Below are 21,220 nucleotides of genomic sequence, written 5' to 3' on the forward strand. Positions count from 1 at the left end.
ATATTTTATTTAGAAACTGAATATTGTTTGGTAATAATATAAACAACTAAAAACGGAATACAATTAAATTTTGTTTTTATTGGTCTCGATAAAAGACTCCTTCCTCATCAAGCATATTTAGATATATAAATATCAACTTCAAAAACTATACAAAACATCTATGACCAAAACCTACAACCTCATATCTAAAAAAAAATGGCTGCAACATTTGGTTTTTTGAGAGATATCCGTCCTTACAAGACGGCATGGAGGGTGCAAGTGAAAGTCTTTCACTTGTGGCGTCAATACACAAGCAGCACTGCGGAAACCCGGGAGCTGATCTTGGCACTGTAAGAATCACACAAAAACATAATTTCCATTATTCTCTTTTATTATTCACATGAATCTTACTATGCTGCTTTAATAATTTGAAAGAATGAAAATCCATCAGTCAAAAAACACATGGTTACACGGTATGTTGATTATTTTGATTATTTTTTTATACGCAAAAACTTATTTTGATTATTTTGTTTTTACGCAAAAACCTATTTTAATTTTGGTAAGACGGGTTGGCATTAATCCCATATAGGGAGTTAAGTGAAATTGTTTTTTTTAACACTTTTAAATGTGTACGAGGAGATAAATGTATTACTAAACTATACGTATACCACATGGGTTAAAACCTAGAAAACACTACAAAAATCCTATACTTTGAATATTTATATCATATACCTGTAAAATTTTATATTTTTAAAATTAATAAAACATTAATAAAATAACAAAAAAATACAATATAAATTTTAAATTGTTTAAGTTAAAAATATTGTCTCGTGCTGTATCGCGGGTTAAATCCTAGTTGGTAAAACAAAACTGCATTTTGATGGTTTATCTTAATGCACACCTAAATACATATACGAATAGCATACATATACATTATCTAAATGTATCACATGGGCCATTTGAACAATGCATTATTAGATGAATTAACGAACATCTCCATTTTTTTTTTGGTTTGCATAATGGATCTTATATTGTAGTAGATTAGGATCCGCAATATGTGCGGGTTTTAAAATAAGTTAATAAAATTAATATTTTTAAAAATATATAAATAGCTTTTTGTAAGTGAAATATATTTTTTGAAAATAAATAGATAAATATTTTTAGTTAGAGAGAAGTTTTTATTTTAATACACTAATTTATTTTTTATATTTAAAATTATTATTAAAAAAATTCTTACAATAAACTAAAGCTAAATTATCGACCACCAAAATATTTTTCAAAGATTAACCATTACGAATATTACTATTGTCAAATTTCAAAAATGTTCAACAATTTATTCACAGAATGTTTTATATGCAATCAACCGATCAAAACGTCATTTTATTAGCATCCACATACAATTTAACTTTAGGTTTTACCACTAATAATGTGTTCTTATGCCCTGAAATATTTTATTGTTAAAATATGCTCTTTATCACCACCTGTAAAATGTATATGTGAACAAATTAAACCAATTTTTGTCTCTTTACTTTCACTTTGACGTAATTTCTTTTCACTACCAAAATTTGTAGTGACAGTTTGTTTAACCACTAAATTATTTACACAAAAAATATTTTGGGTGAAAATAGAGGAAAAAATATCTACAAAATCGCAATGAGTTTATGAGCAATCCACTAAAATTTGAGAAATTAAAAAAGTTCAAAAAATAAAAAATTCTAACCACGATGATATAGGAGTCTTAGATAATTTATAGCTATAGTATATAAACTAAAATAATAAATCTAAAAATACTATAAGAAATTTAAAATACTTATTTTAAAAGGAATAAATAAATAAAGATCTTACATATCTTTAACTTAAAAAATAAAAACGAAACTTAAAATAATTGAAAAATCTTATTTTAAAATATCACGAATTTCTAATAAAAAAATCAAATTTAACTAAATAATATAACTAAAATCTAAAAATGCTAAAACATAATCAAATTAAAATATTAAAAAAAGGAATAAAAAAATATTGATAGTATGTAGATTCATTATCCAAAATTGTATAAGAGAAATAGAATAAAAGTCCTTACCATCATCTAAGTTGCGAAGTTGTAATTTGGGAACTCTGTATTTTGGTAAACTATGTTAGACAATAAAAATAAATAAAAATTTAAAATAATATGATGTCTCTTATTCATATATGTGAAAATAGTCAGATATGTGGAAGTAGTCGAAGATTTATGTCTAGCATTATATAAATATTGTACTTACACATTGATTTAGTTTGTCTACTCAAACAACCCGACCCGCTTTTTTAATATAAATAATAACTAGTGGTCTCACACCCATTAGCCTCCTAACCACATTTAAATCAAACAACAGAAAAATAACCAAAAGATACCATTAAATAAATAACCAATAAATAATAAAACCAATAAACCAATATCAATAATAACCAACTAACAGCAACATTAAACATTAAACCAGCAGCCTAGCAATGCTATAATAACTCATCTTTAACAACCTAACAGAAGTTAGACCACAAACAACGAGACACTAGAACATCCTCCTCTTTATCGCATTGATTCCACGATCACACTTTGCCTTTACCTGCACCACAACACATATGAGATGCGTGAGTATTTTATAAACACTCAGTGAGGCAATCCTCCCATCTACTGGGCCATACACACAAGCAATTGAGATAACTCTAACCATCAAACAATAATCAACAAATAAACAACAAACCAGGACCACTGCATCGACCAAAACCAACCCATGCATCGACCAACACCAAACGGGGTTGCATCGACCGACACAAGCTTGCATTGACCGACGCAAGACTCGCCTGCATCGACCGACACCAACACTGCATTGACCGACACATGCTCGGTATTTCACAAAATCCCTAATTGCATCGACCGACACCTCCACATGGCATCGACCGATGCTCCTAAGTCAAATCGCGCCGTCCTCGCATTGCATCAACCGACGCATAGAGTGCATGGATCAATGCATATGCCGAGCATCATTTTCCCCAAAACTCCTCGCCGGATCTCCGTCAAAAACACAATCCAATGCCACAAGGAAGCTTCCCAAAGCCCCTTGCGACTCAACAACGTTCTAACAAGCCAAATAATACATAAAAACAAGCAAATCAGAGAAATCTCAAGCTTAGATAAGCCATGGTCATGCACTCACCTTTGCCAAGGAGATTCTGACCCTAAAACGATAGATCTACACTCCTAGCACGTTCCTACAATGTTCCTAGCTTCAGATCTCGCAAGAACAACCACCAAACTCCCAAGAACTCTTTCTCTCTTTTTTTTTCTCCTGAAATGGCCAAACTCGGCAAAACTCACGAGTTCCAGCTTTTAAACCCGATTCCAACATTTAACTTACTCGTTTCTCCACCAAACCAGGATTCCGGTTCGTGGATGTTACAATTCTCCCCACCAACATAGTTTCGTCCTCGAATCTCGAACAACCATCAGCTGAGGACTCTCGTGCAATCGTCTCCATGGCCACTCCTCCAACCAATCTACGAAGGTCACCTCTATGCGAGAAACTCATGTTCCAAGCATTATTTGCTCTCGACTTTCCTTTACTCATAGACCTCAACCTTGAGTTTCTATTGGCTCCTCATCAGGCCGAAACATGCCTGCCATAATATTGGCTCCTCATCGGGCCTAAGACCGCATGCCATAATGTATAAAGAAGTCCAATTTTCGTTTCTTGGGTTGCCTCTCTATAGAGCGCCCCCGGATCGTCATCCGAAGTCGATATACCAACAATACTCTCAAGCCACAAAGTCTCAGAATATGGCAGTACTAGGAGAACTAAAGTTCCCCAAGAGTCATTAATGACCATCTGTCCTTTGAGCAAACAATTCAGAACACGTGTCCTACCAACCACATATTCCCTCACTAGAATACCTCATGACCACACAAGGATCATTTACATGCCACAAGGGCCGCCACAAAGGCCAAACAAATGTCCTAAACATGACCGTCACAAAGACTACTTGTCCCAAAGGACCGTCACGAAGACCACTTGTCCCGAAGTACCTTCACGAAGACCACTTGTCCCGAAGGACCGTCACAAAGACCATACATCCCGAAGGATTGCCTAAACAGGCCACACGTCCCAAAGGACCGTCACAAAGACCACACATCCCGAAGGACCGCCTAAATAGGAAACATTGGCTAAACAGCCCGTGACAAAGGCCACACAATTAGCTAAAAAGCCCGCCACAAAGGCCACACAATTGGCTAAACATACCGCCACAAAGGCCACACAATGTCTCAAAAGACCGCCACACACGGGCAAACAATGACTCAACAGTCCGTCACGAAGGCCACACAAGCCCCTCCAAGGCCCACAACCACTAAAAATGGAAAAATTCTAACTCCCATAAGACTTTCCATTTTTAGAACTTTCCACTTTTGAAAACTTTCATTTCAAGAAACTTTCCTTTTTAATACCAGCTTCGCGAAAACTCGTACCCCAAACAGCACCTCATCTTGTTACTTAGTCGCACAACCAACCACCCCTAAGCGACCAAGTAACAAGAGAGATGAGCTGAAATACTTCATTCCCGCTCCAGCCACAGACTAAAACTAGGACCAGGCTAGACGAGCTCAAGTCTCAGCCTGCTTCTCAAACCACTTATTAAACCTTGTCTTCATCCTCGCCTATGGATCCCAAGTCTACTCCTCAACACCATCACAGTCCCACAAGACTCTCATCAAAGGAATCTTCTTCTTCTGAAGTTTCTTGATCCTCCTCTCGAGAACCCTCATTGGTCTCGCCTCCAAAGTCATGTTAGGCTGAAGATCCTCTGGAATCTTAGCCAACAACCGATCATCTTTGCTGAGACACTTACGCAACATAGACACATGGAAAACCTTCTGGAACACACACATAACCTCAGGCAACTCCAGCCTATATGCTACTGGTCCCACCCGCTCAATCACTCTGAACGGGCCCATATATATGAGACACAACATAGTCTCTGTCAATGACATGGCCGTACCCCGCAACATGGCCATATTGAGGTACACTCTGTCTCCCACCTAAAACTCAAGATCTTTTCTCCTCCTATCAACATAACTCCTCTGCCGGTCCTGAGTTTCCTTCATGTTCAGCTTGAGAACCCGAATCTTCTCTAAGGTCTCCTGAACAAAATTCGCTCCATACATGCTCCTCTCCCTCACCTGCGTCCAGCATAACAGTGTGCGATATGGCCTCTCATACAATGCCTCATAAGGAGCCATCCCAATACTTGTCTGGTAACTGTTTTTGTAAGCAAACTCTACCAAGCTCAGGTGATCTGCCCAATGGCCACCCCAGATCTGAGGTGTCTGCTCAGTTTCTATCAATCAGAGAGGACAATCCAGTCGTTGGAGGATTTGCTGAGGATGTGTGTGTTGGATTGGGGTGACTATTAGGCAGATCACCTGAACTTGGTAGAGTTTGATTATAACAACAATTACCAGGAGAGTATTGGGATGGATCCTTACGAGGCATTGTATGGAAGGCCATGTCGTATACCGTTATGCTGGACTCAGGTGGGGGAGAGGAGCATGTACGGGGCGAGTTTTGTTCAGGAAACCTCAGAGAAGTTTTAGGTTCTCAAGCTGAACATGAAGGAAGCTCAGGATCAGCAGAGGAGTTATGCCGATAGGAGGAGGAGAGATCTTAAGTTTCAGGTGGGAGACAGAATGTACCTCATGATGGCCATGTTGCAGGGTCTAAAATTAGGTGTCATGTGGCAGTGTTGGTCGATGCCATGTGGAGGTGTCGTTCTATGCAATTAGGGATTTCGTGAAATGTCGAGTATGCATCGGTCGATGTAGTGTTGGTGTCGGTCGATGCAGGCGAGTCTTGCGTCGGTCGATGTAAGCTTGTGTCGGTCGATGCAACCCCAGTTAGTGTCGGTCAATGCATGGCTTGGTGTCGGTCGATGCAGTTGTCCTAGTTTGTTGTTTGTTTGCTGATTGTTGTTTGATGGTTAGAGTTATCTCAATTGCTTGTGTGTTGATAACATGATTTTCACCCAGGGTATCAATTCCCTATGCAGTTGTAGTACAAAGGGTTGTCAATCCAAATGGTTGTTATGCTAGCAGATAGGATGCAATCAGAAACAAGCAAGTCAAGCCAAGTAATAATGGGGGTTTTATCTATCAACCTAAGGTGAACAAAAGTAAGAAAACAAAAAGAACAAAAATCAAGAACAACTCGAAGTACTACATGATGCAGGTGATCAAGTACCAGATCGGGTTGGTGGTCGGGTTGATATAAAAACAGTAAACAATTAAGATGCGAAAGCTCCTAAGGATGGGGTAATCGGTTCATAAGTATTCTTAATCAACCTAGAATGTTTTACAGGCCTCAAGAAAATATTCCCTAGACAATGAGTCTCTAAACCTTGCTAAAACACTCTCGTGATAGAAACAATCAACCTTAGTCACTTCCCTACCCAACTCTTGTTGAAGAAACATGACTAAGCAGACATTAAAATCCGATTCATTATTGCCAATAAACTCCTTACACATCTAATCTCCTAGGCTAAATGAGTAAATCTCTGGCATTAGCTAATTCAGGCATTTCATCGAACACCTCTCGGGCGAAAATGCCTAGAATCTTATCTCAACCTCTCGGTCTGAAACTAGCACTAAGAACACTAATCCAGAAGGGAATTTTCATAAATACAATCAAGCTAAAACATCCTAACCGATTAAGAATACATACTATCCTATCCCATCCCTAGAAACTTTGATTCACTACTCAGATCTAATGGCAAAGAACATAAACCCATAAATAAATAAAAATTGATAAATGTTTTATTAGAAAGAAGCAATAGCAAAATGTAAATAAAATTCAAGTTGAAAGAATAACAAAAACTGGAGAATCTGCTTAAAGAAAAGTGTGAAAACGGCTCTCGCCTCTTGTCTCTAGAAAATATGGTTAAGAGGGGGTATTTATAAGGAAACTGGTTGACCTAGCCACGTCAGCAGGTATCCGACCATGCTACACGAGGTGGAACTCGAGCTCCACTTCGGGTGCATGATCGGATAGACGATCGGGTGGTTCTATTCTTCGATCTGGATGTATATATGCTCACTAAAACAGGAATAATTATTGAACTGCACATCCGATTGGCCTGAAATTACTACCATTGGAAAGAGAACTCGATTTATTATAACTTAGATGAAGAACGCAGAAGCTGAATCCCAACGTAAAATCTTCATTCGAGTCGATATTTTAAGGTCTCGTCATGAACTCGACCAGGTACTATTTGGCAATGATCGGGTGGTATGGTCGGGTGCCTCCTTTTTCCTTCTTGATGCTTCAGATCCTTTTTGGTCATTTTAAGGTTCGGACTGTTCTTCTCACACGATCACTCCATTGGATACATCTCGGGTTTTAGCTCATTCTTGTCCTTATTGGGCTCTAAAGCACCTGTTTACATCCAAAATGCACAAATGCAACAATACAACACCCTAAGTAACCTAAATGCAAATTCCTACGGCTAAGAACCTAAAAATGCTAAGGTTAGGGTATATATAATGCAAAATATGGACAAAAAAAAAGGTGTCTAAAAATGTAAATTAGAGAGTTATCACACCCCCAAACTTATCTTTTGCTAGTCCTCTAGCAAGAAAGTAAGAGGATGAGGTTTGAAAGTGGGGACTCATAACCTCAAAGTACTAATCGAAGGATTCAAGCTATAGTCCTTAAAGATAGTTTAACGGTGCTAAGATCAATCAACATACTTACAAATATTTTTCCATGCTCATTGCCATGCATCGATCTAGTTCATCCTCCAACTATCAGTAAAGACTTGTGATTCCAATGAACATCTCTTTTAAATTCATTAAAATGTTTGGCGAATTCTTGCAAATGGAAAGTGAATCAAGCTCAATCGGTTTCAAGAGTAAGGTTTTTTGGTAGGTGGGTTTCAAACAATATCTTTGGCTGGCTTACTCTCAAAAGAAGGAATGCTAGACAGTTGTGAAAACTATCTAAGATTGAGAACAATTGAGACATACAAAACTTGACTCTTGATGATCTACCCTTTTTCTCATTCACTTTCTTTTAATTAGACACCCTAGAGTAAAACTGCCCACAACCTTGATTTTAGCTCCCTTTTTTTATTTTCTTTACAACCCCTAAGGTTTTAACTTTAAGCATCTAGCTCTCTTTTACAAAACTTTTTTTTCTTTTTCTTTCTTTGCTAAACTCCTAATATACCTATATATTTTTTTCCTTTTTTTTTTCTAGGAGACTATAGCAAGATCTTTCTCTCTGTTTTTTTTTTATTTTTTACTTAGAGACTTAGAGCTAATTAAACTGAAATTTAGAGACTTTCTTCTTTAGCTAGTACGAATGATTCTAAACTTAGCTAAAACAAGAGCCAGTTCTTTGTCATTCTCAATACTCTCAAGGTTTCACAACCTATAGCACCATGAAAAGGCCTCACTCAACAATTCACAACAAGGCTTAAAAGAAAAGGTTTGGGTTTAAGGGTAGGGAAAAACAATTTCGGGTTAAGCGAAAAGACTGGCAAAAGTAGAGTGTTAACCCGAGTTTAGAGTTACCATGAGCAAGCATTCAAATTCCATAAGCAAGATAATTTAAGTTCAGGTTAAGTCCAATAATATAGAGATGATGCAATGTTCAAGCAAGTTTCACACAACTGGAAGAAGCTTTCAAAAGACACAAGGTTTTAAACAAAAAATTTTCATTTTTTTTTCAAAGATTGATCTAGCAACAATGAACTGTGATTAAGGGCTATAACTTCAATCCTAAGGTTGGACTTTAAACAAGGTGGTTTTAATCATTGTCCCCTAAAATGCATATGCAACAATCCAATATGAAGCAATCTAGACTCAATCCTAATATGTAAATTCAACTACATGAACATTCTTTTTTTTTTCAAATTTTTTCGGTTTTTTATGCAAATAGATGCAGACTCAAATGAATAAAACTAGTATGAAAAAATTTGAAATAAGAAAATAAGAAAATAAAACACAATGTTAAATACATTCTAAGACCCTCCTCCAAACTTAAATTACACAGTCCCTGTGTAAATAAAAGTTTGAAAAAGAATCCAAGAATTACAAAATGGAACAAACTTTAATGCAATGTTATTTACAAAGGTTGGATGAATGTGGTACCTCATGGGTTGGTGAAGAAAGACGTCACAACAGCTTCCATACTTCCCAATGTACACTCAGGCTTGTTCTCAGCTCTAGTGGTTGCTGGATTTGACTCATCAGTGAGCTCACTGATGTGTGCGGACCTGTTGCTCGGACCAACATTCGAGTCATGCATCAGGTAGGGCATCGAGTACCCCATCGGGTTAGGTATCGGATAGGCTCTAGCTCATTCAAATATCCCCTTAACACTTAATGTCTTTTATTCCTGGAATTCAAAACACTAAAGAAAAGATATCAAAACCACAAAAATGTAAGCCATATTTATTTACAAGGATACTTTTGGGACTTCCTCCCAAGTGAGCTTGTTTAAAGTCTCTAAGCTTGACTGTGCACACTTCTCATTCTTTGGAAGGATCATAGAGAGGTGATGAAGTCCTCTCTATTCCCTGAGATTTCATTTCTCCTCTTTTTCCAGGGTCAATGCTAAAAAAGTATTTCCTCCTCTGTATACTCAGCCTTTGCTTTGCTTTCGTTGAAGAAGAGCCACTGACTTTCCCTTGGAGTTTCTTGATTTTTCCACTCATCTTCTTCATTGTAGCTGTCAACTCCCTCATAAAATCTGTGAGAATATTAGTAGTTTAAAGTGCTGACAAGTCATCAGATGCAGGATTACTTGACTCTAGCTGTTGGGGAAGCTTGGAGATTAAATATGGGCATTCTCGGAGAGCTGAAGTATGATCCAACCATGGACCCAAAAATGAACCCGACCATGGGGTCGTGCTCTCCTTGGAGCTTCCTCACATGCTGCGAAAATCTCTGCTTTTGGCTTATTTACACCCTCAAAGATTTTAGACTCAGTTTCATGATCTTTCTCTTTAATCCAGAAAGTCTGCCCATAAATAGTTGACTTCTTCTGCTCAAGATCATTAACGTGTGGTTTATCCTTCATTTCAGCATGTTCTAACAAAGGTTCATGAATCAAGACCATCATTGCTGGCTTATCAATATAAGCCTTGTACTTTTTCAGCATTTGCTCTTTAAACCGTCTTTGAAATGGCAAAGGTGTCTGATAGGGAGGAGGAATGAACCGAACTGGATTATCAGGATCTTGAGCAATGACTCGATCAAGCACTCGACCATGTGTATGGTCGAATGGTGGCTTAAGCTCAGTTCTCTTCTCATTCTGCACTTTTGGTTGGAGAAAATCCTCCCCATCTTGGTTGTCACTGTCCATAGTGAGCTTTTTAGGTAGTTCTTTGAGAGATATAGCTTGGGCAGTGGCAAACTCTTTGAGATTGTTAATTGCTGTCCTATTGAATAGTCCAGAAGAAGGAGATGCACTCTTGCTCTCTAGGTGAAGCATTCTACAGGTTAAAGCTTCAATCTTGATATTAAGAGCACCATATGTGCAGTCTATCTTGTTATTCATCTCTTTGAGCTTTTTACTTGTTTCCATAGCTCCATTAGCTTGGCCTTGTAGGAGTTGCTGAAGCATACTCTTCATCTCCTCATCTTGAGCAGGAGCCTGCTTGGGTTGTTGTGGAGGATAGTTTGGGACCATAAACTGCTCATTTTCAGAAACAACATGTACTTACATCTGTTGGGTGAGAAGGAGTTTATCTAGCTTCTCAAGCTTCTCAAGCTTCTCATTTAAGGCTTTTAGTTCCTTTATATGCCCTTCCTCAGAATCAACACCTCCCTTTAAGCTGGGATCATATTCCTCACTGTAATTTTCATTGCACTGAGTAAGATTCTCTACTAATTCCCAACCTTCAGCTACATCTCTATTCATAAAGCTTCCATTAGAGGTTGTGTCTAGAAGTATTCTCATACTGGGAAGAACACCAATATACAAAGAACTCAACAAAGATTCATTGCTTAATCCATGATGTGACCTGTTATGGTGCAGGTAAAGGAAAAGTTTGATCGTGGAATCAATACGATGAAGAGGATGATGTTCTAGTGTCTCGTTGATTGTGTTATAACTTCTGTTAGGTTGTTAGAGGTGAGTTATTATAACATTGCTAGGCTACTGGTTTAATGTCTTATGTTGTTGTTAGTTGGATTATTATTATTATTGGTTTATTGGATTTATTATTTATTGGTTATTTATTTAATGGTATCTTTGAGTTATTTTCCGATGTTTGTGTGATTGTGGTTAGATGACTAGTGGGTATGAACCACTAGTTTAGTAAATAATAGTACGGGCCACTTTTGAAGAACTTCTAAAACTTACATTTTGACGAGCTTGGTGACCGTGCAAAGCTGGAAGAGTCCTCTTTCTCCTCGAAGTGGTATCAAGTCAATCCGTTCGCTCATCAGGAAGTTATGCCCGATTTACCGGGACGTGTTATAAACCAACGTAAAGAGAAGCATCTAGCCGATGGGCTTTTATTGAAGGCCTGGCCAGCAACCATTACGGTGGCCTAGTCGAAGCCTTCAAAACGTTCTAGAAATTTTCTACGCCGCCCCTTGTTCTGCACTCAACAAAAGATGTTTTTACCCTTACAAAACCTTAAACCTTCAAAAACCCTATAGATACTCATCTAAACCTAGAGTTCAGAGTGTGCACAATTTGGAGCAGCCAAGAGACACGACCAGAGGAGCAGCCGACGACCAGAAGCTCACTCTCTCGTCCCTCTCTCAAAGCTTTGAAGTTCACTAACTCTTTTCTATTCTGTTTGCTTTGTTCTTTGTTTCTAAAGGGAGAAGATCCTACAACTTTGTTTTACAATCATTGAAGTAATATCTAAAACACTTTTCTCTATTTATTCTTTTATGTTTATGAATTATTTAAACCTTGCCTTGATGATTCCCTTAAACGTGCTAGAGTAGTTTTCTAGTTGGGTTTTAAGGGATAATCAAAGGGGGAGATGATCTTAGTTTATAAGGCAATTTTTAGGGTTTGTTAGACTTATATTCTGTTTATTCAATGCTTCAATTCTAAGTCTTTGCTTAATGCTTTAAGTTAGCCTCATGAACTAACTATGATCTAAAGTGTGTGTGTGTGTCGTAAAAAACTTGCATGTGTGCTTGACCTAGCTTAGATGTGTGTTGTGTCATAGGAAGGACATACCACTTACCTATGGAACTTCATGGATTAGAATTGAACCTGTTTTAAATGCTTTGATCTATGCGTCGTTGCCTGCGACAGTTGAGTAACGGAGTATAGGGATCTTATCTAGGAAAGTTCGTAGTCCGAGTCTTAGATAAAAAAACTAACCCTAAACTTTCCTAGATAGATAGATCATTGATCCCCTACGATTTCCCTTGATTTCCAACGCTTTTCTTATTTATTTTACTTAATCTATTTACGTTTATTTGCTTACGTACGACCGTGACAACCAAAACCCCCATTTTATTGAGTCCTAGCCTTACATCTCTTCCGACGGATTCTCTAAACAACAACTCTCTCTCTGTGGGTTCAATCCTTAAATACTACTACCGATTAGCTATGCAATTTCAGCCGTCGTGTGGTCTTTTTAAGGTAAAAGTTTTTGAGTGAAAAACCACACACATCAACGCTTTTTGGCGCCGTTGCCGGGGAGAGATTGTTGTTTACAAGAGTCTAGGAACTAGAGTAACTGAAACGACCTGACCTTATTTTTTTTCTTTAATAATAAATAATAGTAATAAATATTCTAAACTAGTGGTCCCATACCCACTAGTCCTCCTAACCCAAATCAAACCAAACAGCGGAAAGTAATTAATACCATTAAACCAATAAACCAATAACCAATATAAATTCATAACAATAAATAAATAATCCAATCATCATAAAACCAAAGAACAAGCAATCCTAAACAACATTCTAGGACTCAACTCTAGCATCCTAACAGAAACCAGACAACAACCAATCGAGCCACTAGAACATCCTCCTCTTCATTGCCTTGATTCCACGATCACACTTTGCCTTTACCTGCACCACAAACACAAATTGAGATGCATGAGTATTTTAAAAACACTCAGTGAGGCAATCCTCTCATCTACTGGGCTATACACACAAACAATTGAGATACTCTAACCATCAAACAACAATCAACAAACAAACCAGGAACTGCATCGACAGACACCAACAGGGGTTGCATCGACCGACACAAGCTTGCATCGACCAATGCAAGGCTAGCCTGCATCGACCGACACTAACACTGCATCGATCCACGCATGCTCAAAATTTCACGAAAAACTCTAGTTGCATCGACCGATGCTCCTAGGTCAAATCGCACCGTCCTCGCATTGCATCGACAGACGTACAAAGTACATCGACCGATGCACATGACGAGCATCGTTTTTCCCCAAAGCTTCTTGCTGGATCTTCGTTCCTACAACCATCAAAATTGATCCCAAGCCACAAGAAACCTTCGCAAAGCCTCAAGTAACGTTCTAACAAGCCAAACAACACATAAACAAGCAGTTCAGAGAAATCTAAAGCTTAGATAAGCCATGGTCATGCACTCACCTTTGCCAAGAAGATTCTGAACCTCAAACAAGAAGATCTACGCTCCTAGGAAGCTCCTACAACGATCCCAGCTACAGATCTCGCAAGAACAACCACCAAACTCCAAGAATCTCACCAAGAACACTCAAAAACACTTCCACTCTTTCTTTTTCTCCAAAAACGGCCAAACTTGGCCAAACCCTCGAGTTTCTGCTTTTATAATCGATCCTAGGGTTTTCCCTAACCCCAAAACGCAACGTTTAACTTAAACTCGTCCGCGAAAAACCGATCATGCATCGACCGACGCACATGATGCATCGTTTGATGCATCCCCTAAACCGTGATTCCGGTTCGCGGATGTTACAGTAACGTCTAGGAAACCTTGCTTTTTATTTTTCTTTTTGATTTTCATTGTTTCAAGAAACATTGAGGATGAACCTCGACGCTCTCCCTGGAGATTTTCAGAATCTCACAATCGCACAGCTCATGTCACACTACCGAGCCACGGACAGATACTCATCCGGTCCGTAAGCTTACTCGCTGCATGGTCCATGCCTTGGTCACTCTCGACCAGTCGATGTATCACCACTTAGGCGCCCTTGTTGCCGCTCTACCATCTCAAGGCCGAGCACTCATTGGACCAGCTCAATCACCCTATGACCCAGCTGCCCATTCATACACGCCATACCACACAGACGTACCATGCTTTGCAACGGACCAATACCTTGATCCGCAAGAATTCATGAATGCTGATGTCAATGAAAACGTTTTCTATGACACTCGAAAACTGATCACTTCAAGAAGCTCTCACACTGAAGACAAGCTCATGAAGATGATGGAAGAACTTATATCAAGTCAAGAGGAGGCTGATAAAGTTCTACATGCTAAATTGGATAAGATGAGTATCGAATTTGGAGCTAAGATCACAACTATCACCAAGGACGTTACCCGCTTGGAGGAACAAATCAATACTGCCAACAATCAATTTTTAAACAACATGGAGTTTATTGATGATGATAGGACGAAGATTATCAACATGGGTTACACCATTGACACCATTGAGAGCCGCCTTGAATGGAAGGTTGAAGCCTTCCAACAACTATTCAACAACCCGGATGAACGCAACAACTGGAGTTATGTATTGATCTAAGTTGTGACCGTACCGTCCGTACTGTACGGACACCGGATCAGGCCTACCATCAGAAGGGCCAAGTATGGTGACTAGAAGAGAGGTGTATGTGCTCGGCCCATCAAGAGAGTCTAGAAATATCTATTCTAGCCATTGGCATAGAAGAGGACGAAGAAGTCACATGTCTCACAAGACAAGGACATGTCGCTATCACCTTGGGCACCTATATCTCTCTCTTAATGTCGCTATCCTTAGTTTCTAATTTTAGTCTTAAGGGGTTGCCCTACTTCTATTCTCTATCTAAAGTTGTATGCATACATTTGTAAGATTCTATTCTAGTGGAACCGATTCTATCTTCTCATATTCTCTTTGTTCTTACTCTCTTTCTCTCTCTTTACTCTACCAAACTCTCAAGTCTTCCGCTAATTCTAACATGGTATCAGAGCCATTGTTTCGATTCTCTACTCTTGTGTGTTGAAAATCTCTCTTTCCTTGGTTCTAAATCTTTTCCTACTCTTTCAAGTCTATATCCTTACACACGCGCTGAATCTCACCATGGAAAACACTAAGCCGATTGTTACACCGGTTGTTCTTAAGGGAACAAACTATTTGCTGTGGACAAGAACCACAAGAACTGCTCTTGGAGGTCGAGGGCTTTGGAGTCATGTCAAAACCGGCTATGTTCCAAAGCAAAACCCCAAAGGAAAAGATAAAGGTGCTTCCAAGGCGGAAGTAGAAGAAGAGACGGAGAGGGAGTCGAAGTGGTTCCAAGCAGACCAAGTTGTCCTGTCCGTTCTCCAAAACTCCTTAGATGCTCTGATTCTTGAAGCCTACTCCTACTATGAGACGGCCAAGGAGCTTTGGGAGACACTTAAGAGTGTTTATGGTAATGTCTCGAACCTGACCAGAGTCTTCGAAGTCAAGAAAACCATCAACAGCTTGAGTCAAGATGACTTAGAGTTTACTAAGCATCTTGGTAAGTTTCGGGCCCTTTGGTTGGAACTCGAGGCTTTGCGGCCAAGTACCCTAGATCCCACGGTTCTAAATGAGAGAAAAGAACAAGATAAGATCTTTGGTCTCTTACTCACGCTCAACCCAACCTTTAACGATCTCTTAAAGCACATTCTAAGAGCGGACAAGCTTCCCAGCTTTGAAGAGGTGTGCTCACAAGTTCAAATGGAACAAGGGACACTCGACCTTTTTAGTGGTAAGGGGTAGCTGGTCACGACCAACAAGGGGGTGTACAAGCAAGAAGACAGAAAGGTATGGGTGTGTGACCACTGCAAGAAGAGAGGTCACATGAAAGACAAATGCTGGATCCTTCACCCTCATCTTAAACCAGCAAAGTTCAAAGCAAATCTCTCTAAGGAAGCGGTAGGTGAGAAAAGGGCCGGGTCATCAAGGCAAGGAGAAGAGACAGCCATGACTGCATCTTATGGTGAGGTGGTGAGGAAGTCTGACATAGAGGCACTCATTCGGTCCATTGCCTCACTCAAAGATTCTGGTACCTCTTTTCTTGCTTCTAAACCAAGTAGGTCTCTTGTTGTTGACTCGGGTTCTTCTCATCACATGATTAGTAACCCTAGTCTAATTAACAACATAAAACCGGCCTTAGGAAGTGTTATTATTGCTAATGGAGAACAGATACCAGTAAAAGGGATAGGGGACTTGAAACTTTTTGATAAAACCTCAAAAGCTTTCTTTATGCCTACTTTTACTTCCAACCTTTTATCGGTTAAGAGGGCCACTAATGATTTGAATTGTTATACTATATTTGGTCCTAATTGTGTTTGTTTTCAGGATATTGAGACTGGAAAGTTCTTGGAGAAGGACAAGCAAGTGGAGATCTCTATGTCCTAGAGAAAACCTCACCAAACCTATCTACTTCTTTAAAATCTTGTTTTGTTGTTAGTTCGAATATGGTGTGGCATGCTAGGCTAGGTCACCCACATTCTCGTGCTCTTCGTTTAATGTTGCCTAATATTTCTTTTGATAACTCAAGTTGTGAGTCTTGTATCCTTGAAAAAAATTGCAAGTCTATCTTTCCTAAATCGAATACTATCTATGAGCATTGCTTTGATTTAGTTCATTCTGATGTATGGACTTCACCATGCCTATCTAAGGATAATAACAAGTATTTTGTGACTTTTATTGACGAAAAATCAAAATATACTTGGGTTACCTTGCTTCCATCTAAAGATAGGGTATTTGATGCCTTTGTCAATTTTCGAAATTATGTTACTAATCATTTCAATGCCAAAATTAAGGTACTGAGATCTGACAATGGTGGAGAATATACAAGTTCAAAAAACACCTATCTAAGCATGACATACTACAACAAAATAGCTGCCCATATACGCCTCAACAAAATGGTGTGGCAGAGAGGAAGAACCGACACCTTATCGAGGTCGCGAGATCCATGATGTTCCATTCAAATGTTACCAAAAGATATTGGGGGTGATGCCGTAATGACTGCATGTTACTTGATCAACCGGACACCAACCAAAATTCTTCATAACTTATCTCCATTTGAAGTATTAAACAAATTTAAACCCTCTTTAGATCACTTACGCGTCTTTGGCTGTGTTTGTTTTGTGTTAGTCTCTGGAGAACAACGAAGCAAGCTTGATGCTAAGAGTACACAGTGCATGTTCATTGGTTATTCTACCACTCAAAAGGGGTACAAGTGCTATGACCCAACCACAAGTCGGTTATATGTCTCAAGAGATGTACAGTTCATGGAGAATGCTGGTTATTTCGACAAAAAGGATTGGAACAGCCTTAAGGATCTCTCCAGCTCACCTAACGACTGGGCCTCTAGCTTGAAGTTTCTCCCTAGACCATCTCGGTAACCCGTCTCTACCGACAAGTAATGTGCGGCCCGAGCCAAATCGAACACCTACCGAGGAGGGGCCAGAACATGATGGTGAGCCAGAGGATGCCTCATCCCCGGATAATGCTACTACTGAGCTTAGCCCTGCCAAGACTGGCGGCCATAGTGCCCCTCTGTTATCTACCGAGGAACACTTGGATGGAACCAACAAGGATGGAGACACTAGTGAGTTACAAGATGCGGTGCAGCCCACACAACCTACCCTGCGTCGGAGTGAACGTCTTAAATCTCAAAAGCGCGTCTACTACAATAGCCAAGCCGTCGCTCATCCTATCTAGGCTGTTTGTTCGCTTGAGCTGTTACCGACTGAACATCAAGCGTTCTTCGGCCAAGTTGATGCTAACTGGGTACCTCAGACCTCTGACGAGGCTAAAGACCACAAAGTGTGGTTAGATGCGGTCGATGACGAAACTGGTGCCATGATTCGAAATCACACGTGGGATGAAGCCGATCTTCCTAAAGGCAAGAAGGCGGTTAGCTCAAAATGGGTGTTCACTATCAAATACTTGAGCACAGGCGCTATTGAACGGCACAAAGCTCGACTGGTCGCACGAGGTTTCACCCAAACGTATGGCACCGATTATACGGAAACCTTTGCACCGGTGGCCAAACTTCACACGGTTCGGGTTGTGTTATCTCTCGTGGTCAACCTCACATGGTACTTGTGGCAGATGGACCTCAAGAATGCTTTTCTTCAAGGCGAACTGGACAAGGAAATATATATGACGCCTCCCCCGGGTCTTGAAAACATAGTGGCTCCCGGGAAAGTCTTGCGGCTTCGTAAGGCCATCTATGGTCTCAAACAGTCTCCACGCGCCTGGTATCATAAGCTGAGCTCCACACTTAAGGCTCATGGGTTTTGGCGGTCGGAGGCTGATCACACTCTCTTCACTCTTAAAACCTCCTGTGGCCTTGTTGTGGTGCTCATCTATGTCGACGACATCATTGTGATAGGGGATGACAAGGATGGTATTCATGACATTAAACAATCCCTCAAGTCTTTCTTTGACATTAAAGACCTTGGTGAACTCAAATATTTCCTAGGAATTGAGATCTGTCGTTCTCTGGAGGGCCTTTTCCTTTCCCAAAGGAAGTATACTATTGATCTCTTGGATGAAACAGGGAAGCTTGGTGTATCCCCGACTCCTACTCCACTCGATGAGGATTACCAGCTCAAGCGAAAGGGGGAGAGCATTCGGGCCAAAGAAGGCAAACCTCGAGATCCTATGGACGAGCCGTTCACCAATGTCACACGTTACCGTCGGCTTGTAGGTAAGTTAATATACCTTACAATTACATGACCTGACATATGTTATGCTGCGAATCAGGTTAGTCAACACATGAAGGCACCAACAAAGTATCAATGGAGCATGGTCGAGAGAATCCTTAGTTACCTCAAGGGAAGCCCGGGTCAAGGCATATGGATGGGCAAGAATGATCACACCGAGATAGTGGGCTATTGTGATGCTGACTATGCTGGAGATACCTTGGATAGGAAGTCAACTACTGGGTATTGTACGTTCGTTGGTGGAAACCTGGTCACATGGAAATCAAAGAAGCAAAAAGTGGTGTCTTGTTCAAGTGTCGAGGCTGAGTATCGGGCGATGAGGAAGCTAACACACGAATTGACTTGGCTAAAGGGATTGCTCAAGGATCTTGGCATCGACGCAAAGCAACCGATAACCATGCATTGCGACAACGAGGCTGCGATCCATATAGCCACAAACTCTGTCTTCCATGAAAGGACCAAGCACATCGACGTTGGTGGAAACCTGGTCACATGGAAATCAAAGAAGCAAAAAGTGGTGTCTTGTTCAAGTGTCGAGGCTGAGTATTGGGCGATGAGGAATCTAACAAACGAATTGACTTGGCTAAAGGGATTGCTCAAGGATCTTGGCATCGACTCAAAGCAACCGATAACCATGCATTGCGACAACGAGGCTGCGATCCATATAGCCACAAACTCTGTCTTCCATGAAAGGACCAAGCACATCGAAGTTGATTGTCACAAAGTTCGTGAGAAGATTGAAGAAGGAGTGGTATTGTCGTGTAACACTAGGAGTCAAGATCAATTGGCCGACATATTCACAAGTCTGCATGTCCCTATTGAGCAAGAGAACGTCGAGTGTGATCGGTCTTGTTCGTACAACCGTCCGTACGGTTATGAGTTGGACCGTCCAGACAAGTCCATGAGCCCGATCACCAAGACATGAATAAGAGGCCGAGTGTCTCCTCTACAAAGGCCCATGAGAAGAGAAGGATCGAGAAGAATTCTTGTAGCCGTTGGAGTCACATGTTTCCTTAAGGGAAACCTCGAGATGTCACTATCACTATAGGGAATTGTCCTCTCTCTCTCTCTCTTTGTGTCGTTATCAAGCTTGTAAAGGGTGTAGCCCTATTATTATTTTCTATTAAGGCTTCTAGCCGACATTGTAATACTACTATTCTAATAGAATCTCTTTTCTTCATTCTCTTTGTTCAACCTTATCTCTTCCCTACTCTCTCAATGATTTACTCTTACCATACTAAACTCACAGTTCTTCACTCTTGTTCCGCTTAAACAAACATGGTATCAGAGCAAGTTTTTCGATTCACCACTCTCTAAACTCACTCTTTCCATACTATGTTCGTTTACTCTCTAGAAAACTATATTCTCTCTCTCGCCATGGAAGCTGCAAAGCCGATAGTTACTCCGGTGGTCCTCAAAGGCGCTAACTATCTCTTGTGGAAAAGAACAACGAAGACCGCTCTTAGTGGCCGGGGACTCTGGATTCATGTTGAAACAAACCAACTCCCTAAGAAAGCCAATAAAGAAGACGGCAAAGAAGAAAAGGAAGAAGACAAGGAGGCTGAGCTCGAAAAGGAAATCAAATGGTTCCAAGAAGATCAGACCGTGCTTGCTATCCTCCAAAACTCGCTAGACGCGCCCATCTTAGAAGCCTACTCGTATTGTGAGACGGCGAAGGAACTATAGGACATGCTAGCTAAAGTGTACGGGAATGTTACAAACCTAACCCGTGTGTTTGAAGTTAAAAAGGCTATTAACAGCCTTCATCAAGAAGACTTGGAGTTTACCAAGCACTTTGGGAAGTTTCGGTCCTTATGGGCTGAACTCGAGATGTTCAGGCTGAGTACCATCGATCCGGCGACTTTGAACGAAAGGAAGGAGCAAGACAAAGTCTTTGGCTTGCTTCTCACCCTCAACCCTGCTTTCAACAATCTCATTAAGCACATACTCCGCGGTGACAAGCTTCCCACTCTCGATGACGTATGTGCTCAAGTTCAAAAAGAACAAGGGTCCCTCGGTCTCTTTAGTGGAAAGGGTGAGCTGATTACCGCTAACAAGGGAGTATACAGGCCGGATGAGAGGAAGACTGTGGTATGTGACCACTGTAAGAAGAAATGTCACGTGAAGGACAAGTGTTGGATCCTTCACCCACATCTCAAGCCGGCTAAGTTTAAGGCGAACCTATCGCATGAAGGTACAAGTGGTCAAGCACCCGGAACGGTGAACCAGGGAGAGACCATGGCTATGACCGCATCCTACGGAGACTTTGTGAGGAAGTCGGACTTGGAGGCTCTCATTAAATCCATCGCCGCACTCAAAGATTCCGATACCACCTTCTTTGC

This window comes from Camelina sativa, chromosome 9 (assembly GCF_000633955.1).
Source record: "Camelina sativa cultivar DH55 chromosome 9, Cs, whole genome shotgun sequence".
Classification (NCBI taxonomy): Eukaryota; Viridiplantae; Streptophyta; class Magnoliopsida; order Brassicales; family Brassicaceae; genus Camelina; species Camelina sativa.